This window comes from Protobothrops mucrosquamatus, unplaced genomic scaffold, assembly GCF_001527695.2.
Source record: "Protobothrops mucrosquamatus isolate PMUCROS unplaced genomic scaffold, P.Mucros_1.0 scaffold81, whole genome shotgun sequence".
NCBI classification, from domain to species: Eukaryota; Metazoa; Chordata; class Lepidosauria; order Squamata; family Viperidae; genus Protobothrops; species Protobothrops mucrosquamatus.
In genome coordinates, this window is record NW_015386458.1 from 2,045,424 (window position 1) to 2,055,800 (window position 10,377).

A 10,377-nucleotide genomic window follows, 5' to 3' on the forward strand; every position below is an offset into this window, starting at 1 on the left:
TTTTATCATTTTCTATGACTTTCTCTATTTTATGATCCCACCAGTTTTTGCTTACAGGCAAATGATATTTCTTGCAGATCTTCCAATGCACCATTGTTGCTACTTTGTCATGCCGCTGCTTGTAGTCAGTCTGTGCGATCTTCTTGCAGCAGCTTACCAGGTGGTCCACTGTTTCTTCAGCTTCTTTGCATAGGCGGCATTTACTGTCTGTTGTTGTTGTTGTTGTTGTTGTTATTATTATTATTATTATAGTAACTGAACAACTGCAGTGATTCATTTGGCAAGAAAGATCTGAAAATGAAGCAAAACTCGTTTAACAACTGTCTCACTCACTTAGCAACAGAAATTCGGGGCTCAATTATGGTCATAAGTCGAGGACTACCTGTATATGAGGACTATTCTTATTCTAAATCAAATATATATTGCTGAGTATGTGTATCATTAGCAAGGAAACATAAAGCAATTAAAAAGTCTCTCTCTGGGAAAATCTCCTCCGGCTATATACAACGTTTTCATGCAGATATTTAGAGCAGTGGTTCTCAACCTTTTTAATGCCGCGACCCCAACCGGTCGTAAGTCGAGGACTAAACCGGTCGTAAGTCGAGGACTAAACCGGTCGTAAGTCGAGGACTAAACCGGTCATAAGTCGAGGACTACCCAACCGGTCGTAAGTCGAGGACTTTCCCTGCCCAGGAGCGCCACGCATGCGTGGTTCCGCCCCCTGCGCCGGCCGAGGCGTAGCTGGCAAGCGGCAGAGACGGAGCAGGCCGACCACCAGCTGGCCCAGCCCAAGGGAGGTAAGGCACCCGCCGGAAAAGGGGAAAAAAATGGCAGACAAAAAAAATGGCGGACAAAAAAAATGGTGGACAGCCTTGCTTGGCGACCCCCGTGAAATGGTCGATCGACCCCAAATGGGGTCCCGACCCACAGGTTGAGAACCACTGATTTAGAGAGAAAAAATGGGTGAACTATGAGGCAAAAGAAGTTTCATTGTCTACCCCCTCACCATTTTAATAATTTTTTAAAGGGTTGATGAACCCCAACATGGTAGAGTAGCAGTCTACTGAGTGCAACATTGTTCTCTCAAAATAAAACAACCACCCAGAGACCTTTGAATCCAGCAGTGTAATTAATTTTAGTTTGTAACAAAAGCTCAAGGAAAGCAATGCCCCATTGAGATAAGTGCTTCCACAGAAGCCAAGAGGACTCTTCTGCATGGTGAGAAGCTGAAGGACTTTGCTCAACGTAATTCAGCAGGATCTGAAATGCCACCTGAAGGGAGGGGTGGTGGAAAAGAGAGAAAGAATGTTTTCAAAGGGGTCCTTTTGGATAAGAGAATCGAACGGGGAAGGGGAAATTAATCAGTCTCTTGCCTCCAAACCATGTTGGGACAATGACTGAATGCTCAGTGAGAGTTTTTAGAAGATTACTGTTGATTGTCTGTCTGACGTCAAGATTTACCATCTTAGAGACCGATTCTCTATGGTAACATCTGTCTGTTGTCTCTCTCATCTTTTTATGTGTCCAGCCATTCATCTTTTCTCCCATCCATCCATCCATCCATCCATCCATCCTTCCATTACCTCTTCTCCATTCATCATTTCATCCATCCATCGTTTCTCCTATCCTCCATCCTTCTCTCCGTCTATCCATCCATCACCTCTCCCATCCATCCATCCATCCATCCATCCATTTCTTCCAATGTCCATACATCATTTCATCCTCCCAACATCTGTCCATCATTTCTCCCATCCCTCCATCCTTCCCTCCCTCCTTCCCTCCATCTACCCATCCATTAACTCTTCCATCCATCTATCCATCCTTCCAATATCCATCATTCCATCCACCCATCTTCTCTCCCAATATCCATCCATCATTTCTCCCATCCCTCCCTCCATCTATCCATCCATTAACTCTTCCATCCATCTATCCATCTATCCTTCCTTCCAATATCCATCATTCCATCCATCCATCTTCTCTCCCAATATCCATCCATCATTTTTCCCATCCCTCCCTCCATCTATCCATCCATCCTTTCTTCCAATATCGATCATTCCATTCATCCATCCATCTTCTCTCCAATATCCGTCCATCTTCTCTCCCAATATCCGTCCATCATTTCTCCCATCCCTCCCTCCATCTATCCATCCATTAACTCTTCCATCCATCTATCCATCTGTCCTTCCTTCCAATATCCATCATTCCATCCATCCATCTTCTCTCCCAATATCCATCCATCATTTTTCCCATCCCTCCCTCTATCTATCCATCCATCCTTTCTTCCAATATCGATCATTCCATTCATCCATCCTCTCCCAATATCCATCCTATTCCCCATCCCTCCCTCCCTCCCTCCAACCATCACCTCATCCATCTATCCATCCATCCATAGCTGTCAGTCCTAGCTCCTAGCTCCTTCTCTTGGTATTAGTGCAAGTCTACCTCACCAGTATTCACTGAGGAAGCCTCCCCTCTCTGTGTCTTTCTTTCCCTCCCTTCCTCCATATGCCACAAAGTCCCCCAGCCCAAATCTTGCTCTCATCTTCTCCTCAGTTCATATAATCCCCCACCAAGGGCTGTATTGGCTGGGGACGATGGCAAGGGTAATCCAACCACATCAGGAGGCCAGCTGTGAATCACAGAAATGAGCCATTTCTGTTCACGCTCTACACTATTTATTCCTTCTGATCCTCCTGCCTGTTGGCCTCTCCTGAAATTCTAGTGGGCAGTTTGCCTCTCCTTCAGGGCTGCTGCGTTGCCCGTAATGCCAGCTTAAGCAGATTGAAAAGGGAGCTTTATTAAAACAGCTTGGAAGAAGTGAACCGAGCCAGGATTTGAGGGAAACAATTGACAGCAGGTGGAAAGAATGTACTGTAATTAAGAGGGCCAAGGCTGGGCCTTGCTTGTTTTCAAACAGCATTCTTGGGTCAGCATCCGCGCACGCGAGAGCAGAGCAACTTAGAGAGTTGAAAGATGCTTTGGGTGTTTGTTGCATTTCCAGCTTCAGATCAATGCTGGGTGACTTCACAAGTGAAGAAAAACAATATATAGCAGTCTTCCAGTATCTCAGGGGCTGCACAAAGAAGAGGGAGTCAAGCTATTCTCCAAAGCGCCTGAAGGCAGGACAAGAAGCAACAGATGGAAACTAACCAAAGAGAGAAGCAACCTGGAATTAAGGAGAAATTTCCTGACAGTTAGAACAATTAACCAGTGGAACAACCTGCCTCCAGAAGTTACAGTTGCTCCAATACTGGAGGTTTTTAAGAAGAGACTGGACGGCCACTTGTCTGGAATGGGATAAGGGTCTCCTGCTTGAGCAGGAGGCTGGACTAGAAGATCTCCAAGATCCCTTCCAGCTCTATTCTGATTGATTGATTGATTGATTGATTGATTGATTGATATATGTAATTACATAAGCAGACAGGTCCAAAGCAAAGGTGGCTAGGACCTCTTATACACACAAGCACGAAGACACAACATAATACAGGAAGTCCTTGACTTACAATCATAATTGAGCCCCAAATTTCTGTTGTTAAGTGAGACATTTATTAAGTAAATTTTATCCCATCAATCATCATCAGTTGCCAAGTGTCCAAATTTTGATCAAGTGACCTGAGGGATGCTAAAACATTTGTAAGTGTGACAAACGGTCATAAGTCAGTTTTTTCAATTCTGTTGTAGTTTTGAACTGTTGTAAGTTGAGGACTATCTGTGCTTATGATCCAGATTCAAAGTTCTAAAGGCCACTCCCACCCCCTATGGTCATGTGACTTTTCACCTTTTATCCCACGGTCATATAACCACAATTTATCACATTTTTTTACTGGTATCCAATATTTCCTTTTGTTTTCTGGCAAAAAAGAACCCATTTCAGACAATGAGTTCCTTTAACAAATTAGCTTTTGCTTAATTACTGAAGATTTGCTTAACCACTATGATGATTTGCTTAAAGGCTGCCACAGAAGAAAAGGCATAAAATTAGGTTCCTTATGTGATGACCTGTTTAATGACTAACACGACATTATAACCATCATTCCTGTCCCAGTTATGGTCATAACTTGAAGACTACCTGTATCTGCAACATGGCACATGTGTGCATATTATAATAGTATGTGCATCTGTGCACACACAACCAGAAGAAATAGACATGCACAGTGTTCTATATGCATACATGGACACAAATAACACACACACACACACACACACATTTGGCCTGTTCAGATGGCTGGTAAACATACTCAACTAGCTACCTAGGAGAGCAGTGGTGGTGCATTGGTTAGAATGCAGTATTGCAGGCTGACTCTGCCCGCAAGTGAGAAGTTCAATCCTGACCAGCTCAAGGTTGTCTCAGCCTTCTGTCCTTCTGAGGTCTGTAAAATGAGGAGCCAGATTGTTGGGGGGAAATAGGCTGAGTCTGTAAACCGCTCAGAGAGGGCTGTAAAGCATTGTAAAAGGGAATATAATTCTAGGTGCAAAGTGCTATTTCTTCCTTTTTCCTTCCTTCCTTCCCATCTCCTTCCTCCGTTTCCTGACTTTCCCTTCCTTCCTCTCTCTCCTTCCTTCCTTCCCTTCCCTCCCTTTGTCTCCTTCCTATTTTCCCTTTCCTTCCTTCCTTCCTTCCTTCCTTCCCTCCCTCCCTCAGTCACTCACTCACTCACTCTTTCCTTTCTCTTTCCCTTTGTTCCTAGTGGCGTAGTGGTTTGACTCTACCCACAAGTGAGAGTTCGATCCTGACAGGGCTCAAGGTTGACTTAGCCTTCCGTCCTTCCGAGTTCGGTAAAATGAGGACCCAGATTGTTGGGGGTAATAGGAAACTCTACCTACCTACTATCTATCTATCTATCTATCTATCTATCTATCTATCTATCTATCTATCTATCTATCTATCTATCTATCTATCTATCTATCTATCTATCTATCTATCATCTATCTATCTATCTATCTATCTATCTATCTATCTATCTATCTATCTACCTACCTACCTACCTACCTACCTATATCTATCAACTATCTATCTGAATGAATCTAAATGAGGACCCCGATTGTTGGGGGGCAATAGGCTGACTCTGTAAACTGCTTAGAGAGAGCTGCAAAGCATGGTGAAGCGGTATATAAAGTGCTACCTTTTGGAAAGCACTTTCTAGGATGTTAGAAAAGAATGCAGCTAAGCGATTATGGTTTCCCTATTATTAATTAATTTATTGCAGTAATTGAAGATTGGAAAGAGGGATGCTGAAGGTAATTACAAATAGTCCTTGACTTATGATCAGCAACTTAACAACTGTTCAAAGTTAGAACAGACCCCCCTCCCCCACAAAGTTACTTATGACCCAATTTGGAAGTTATCAGTGGTACCACCACCCCCCAATTATGTGATCACATTTTGAGTGATTTATAATCAGTGCAATTTTATGGCAATTTGTAGCCCTCCATAATCACCTGACTACAGTTTTTTATATTTTTGTCCGTTTCTGGCATTTACTTCCAACAACAACAAAAAATGCCCATCTAGTGAAATGCATTTACTCAATGACTGCCATGTTCACTTAAAAAGTGTGGGGTTTGCTTAATGACTATTAAGTTTCATTGAATAACCACTACAAAAGTGTTGAAAAAAATGGGTCCAGTCACATGATGCCTTGAATTATGACTGCAATGACTTTCAACTGTAATTGTGGACTCAATTAAGGTTGTAAGTTAAGGATTATGTATATACCATTGGACCAAAATCTACTTGGGGAAAAGATAAGATACACAAAGGCCTCAAAGCCATACAACTGCATTGAATGCTTCTGTAGAAGCCTTTTATTTATTTGTCTTTTAAAGACAACCCATTGCTTTTCAATTTTATAAGTGGTACCTTGCTCAATAGTAGTAACTGTGAGAGGGATCTCGGAGTCCTAGTGGACAATCCCTTAAATATGAGCCAGCCGTGTGCTGCAGCTGCCAAAAAAGCCAACACAGTGCTAGGCTGCATTAACAGAGGGAGAGAATCAAGATAACGTGAAGTGTTAATACCACTTTACAAGGCCTTGGTAAGGCCATACTTGGAATACTGCATCCAGTTTTGGTCACCGCCATGTAAAAAAGATGTTGAGACTCTAGAAAGAGTACAGAGAAGAGCAACAAAGATGATTAGGGGACTGGAGGCTAAAGCATATAAGGAACGGCTGCTGGAATTGGGTATGTCTAGTTTAATGAAGAGAAGGACGAGGGGGGACATGATAGCAGTCTTCCAATATTTGAGGAGGTGACATAAGGAAGAGGGGGTCAACGTATTCTGCAAAGCCCCTGAAGGCAGAGAAGAAGCAAGGGATGGAAATTAATCAAGGGGAGAACCAACCTAGAACTAAGGAGAAATTTCATGACAGTTAGAACAATTAATCAGGGGAACAACCTGCCTCCAGAAGTTGTGGGTGCTCCAACATTGGAGGTTTTAAAGAAGAGCCTGGACAGTCACTTGTATGAAATGATATAGGATCTCCCGCATGAGCAGGGGGTTGGACTAGAAGACCTCCAAGGTCCCTTCCAACTCTGCTATTCTGTTAATTGGAAACTCCTGCCCCCCCCACCCCAATTTTCTCATTTCCATTCATGCATTATGGGATGTATAATTTCTGATCAAAAGGTATGCTTAATCTACCCATGTTGCTTGACAAACAGAGCCGTACAGAAGATCTATTTTCTATCCTTCTTAAAAGCAGCTGAGCAATATATATTCTTGAATGCATCTTTAAAACTTGCATAAAGATTTCACTCCTGACCCCCCCCCCCCCGTCACCCCTCCTGGTTATCACTTCAAATGTGTTCTGACAGGAGGAAAAAAACCAAAAACCACAACTTTCAAAAAGTGTGGAAGTTCACACAATGGATGCCGCCCATTAGTGTCCCTGAAGCAACTGACGCCTGTCATCCTTGCAGCACTCATTTTAAAATCTGTGCAAAATTGTCTCTCTCTGTGTGTGTGTGTGTGTGTGTGTGTGTGTGTGTGTGCATGTGTGTTGAAATGCAAAGTGTTTGGGGGAGGGAGTTTAGTCTGCCCCCAGCCTCTGAGCCTTTGTCACAGGATATATTTTACTGATGGTCAGTCCTTGTCAATCCTGGGTGTATTTTAAGCCCCCTGCTCTTTGTCGCCTTTTAAATAGAAAGGGGTTTAGGAATAAAATGCCTGGAATGGATGACAGATGACAGTCCCAGCCCTGCCTTGGTGCCCCGTGAACAGCTGGCAGCCTCTGTCCAAAACTGGCATGATTTGCACAAAGAGCAGAGACTGTATCCTGGAAAATGACCGTCATTTCATACTCAGCAACCTTCACCTATCGTTGAATTGTTTACAATATCGGAGAGAGGTCAAACAAGTCAAGATGGTGGCTGCACTTATGTCCTCCACTTAGGACCACAATGGAGGTTAAAACAGTTCATTTGCTAAGCAGACTAGTTGTTAAGTGAGTTTTGGCCCATTTTACAACTGTTTTGCCACAGTTGTTAAGCGAATCACTGCAGTCGTTAAGCGAATCATGCAGTCGTTAAGTGAAGCTGGCTTCGCTTGTTGGAAGCTGGCTGGGAAGATTACAAATCGTGATCCCATGATCCTAAGGATGCTGCAACTGTCATAAATACGTGCCAGTTGCCAAGCGCCCAAATTTGGACTGTGGGAATGTTATGACGGTCATTAAGTGTGAAAACTGGTCATAAGTCACTTTTTTCAGTGCCGTTGTCACTTCGGTCACTGAAAATAGAAAGAGTGCAGAGAAGATTAGGGGGCTGGAGGCTAAAACATATAAGGAACATCTGCAGGAATTGGGTATGTCTAGTTTAACGAAGAGAAGGACGAAGGGGGACAGGATAGCCGTGTTCCAATATCTCAGGGGCTGCCACAAAGAAGAGGGAGTCAAGCTCTTCTCCAAAGCGCCTGAAGGCAGGACAAGAAGCAACAGATGGAAACTAATCAAGGAGTGAAGCAACCTAGAACTAAGGAGAAACTTCCTGACAGCGAGAACAATTAGCCAGTGGAACCACCTGCCTCCAGAAGCGGTGAATGCTCCAACACTGGAAGTTTTTAAGAAGAGACTGAACAGCCATTTGTCTGAAATGGTATAGGGTTTCCTGCCTGAGCAGGGGATTGGACTAGAAGACCTCCAAGGCCCCTTCTAACTTTATTATTATTATTATTATTATTATTATTATTATTATTATTATTATTATTATTATTATTATTATTATTATTATTATTTATTGACCATCGCACAGTCAGCCAGATGTTTAGACTAGATTTGGCATTTTTGTCTACCTATCAAGTCCTTACCAAGGACCTGGGAGAGGCAGATGTGGATGTTTGATGGTATAACAGATATCATTGCAGGATCGAAGCAGTTCCTAGTAAGGCCGCCTTTTGCAATTGACTAATGGTGAATTTGTCAATGCCAATGGTGTTCAAGTGGTGCTTTATTATTATTATTATTATTATTATTATTATTATTATTATTATTATTATTATTATTATTATTATTATTAAATAAATAACAAATGATTTCAAGTTAAGGACTCTGTACATACATTTCTTGATGTACGGCCGGTTCAAAGTTATGGCGGACCTCCAGTCACAAGAATGCATTTGGGGGACAGGACAACTGACCGTATTTACAATATTTTTATCCAAAAAAACGGCATTATCCTTCCAGCAAAGCATTTCATAGCGGACAATGAGTTAATTTAACAACTCTACAAAACTAGATTGAACGTGTGATGACCCACTCTACAACCGTCGTGACTTACGACTGTAACTGACAGGCTCTACCATGGTTGTAAGTCAAGGGAAGCTGTAACTGATTCATTGCAATGGGAATGGTTGATGAGATTGATGGGTAAATTGACTTCTTTGATTAAAGAAAAGATCTAATGATCTACATTAGAGACTGGAAAGGGACATTTTGCAAAAAACCAGCCCCCTCCCCAAACTTGTGATTTATGACTTTGATGATTCAGATGATAGAAAGAAAAGTCATATAGTCAAACTTTAGAGATACAGGTTAAGCTATACAGGTAGTCCTCAACTTACAATAATTCACTTAGTGACCATCTGAAGTTACAAGGGCATTGAAAAAAGCGACTTATGACTGTTTTTCAAACTTAGGGCCGTTGCAGCCTCCCCATAGTCATGTGATCCAAATTCGGGTGCTTAATAACTGACTCATATTTATGACGGTTGCAGTGTCACAGGATCATATGCTCCCCTTTTGGGACCTTCTGAGAAGCAAAGTCAATGGGGAAGCCAGATTCATTTAACGACCGTGTTTACTACTTAATCACTGCAGTGATTCACTTAACAACTGTGGCAAGAAAGATCATAAAATTGGGCAAATCTCACTTAACAAATGTCTCACTTGGCAACATAAATTTTGTGGCTGTTAAGTCCAGGACTCCTGTATTTGTATTTACAATTAGTCCTCCTTTAAGGACTGTTCACTTAACAACCATTAAAAGTTCTGGCAGACCTGCCCAGAGTGACCTTTGATATGGTTCTGGGGTTCTGGCAGCCACACATACACACACCAACACAGTCACGTGATTGCAATTTGGGTGCTCAATAGCTGGGTTGTTTTTACAGCTGTTTGCAACATCTGGCTTTTTATTTATTTATTTATTTATTTATTTATTTATTTAATTTATACCCCGCCCTTCTCCCGGAGGACTCAGGGCGGCTTACAGCCAGTATAAAACAATCCCACATAAATACCAAATACAAATCTAAAATAATTAAAAATAAATATTTGAATTGGCCGCTCTATTAAAATTTTGTTAAAACCAATTAAAATACCCCCTAGGCCAGTCCTGCCTGCTGAAACAGCCAAGTCTTGAGGGCGCGGCGGAAGGAGGGGAGATTCGGAATCACCCGGATCTCTGGGGGCAGCTCGTTCCAGAGGGTGGGCGCTCCGACAGAGAAGGCTCTCCCCCTGGGGGTCGCCAACCGACACTGTCTGGTTGGCGGCACCCTGAGGAGGCCCTCTCTGTGGGAGCGTATCAGCCGGTGGGAGGTAATCTGTGGCAGAAGGTGGTCTCGGAGGTAACCAGGTCCGATGCCATGGCGCGCTTTAAAGGTGATAATCAGCACCTTGAAGCGCACTCGGAAGACCACAGGCAGCCAGTGCAGCTCGCGCAGCAGTGGAGTTACATGGGAGCATCACCGCCCGCGCGGCCGCATTCTGAACTAACTGGAGCCTCCGAGTGCTCCTCAAGGGAAGCCCCATGTAGAGAGCATTACAGTAGTCCAGGCGGGAGGTGACAAGAGCATGGGTGACTGTGCGCAAGGCATCCCGGTCCAGAAAAGGCCGCAACTGGTGCACCAGGCGTACCCGGTAAAACGCCCCCCTGGCCACA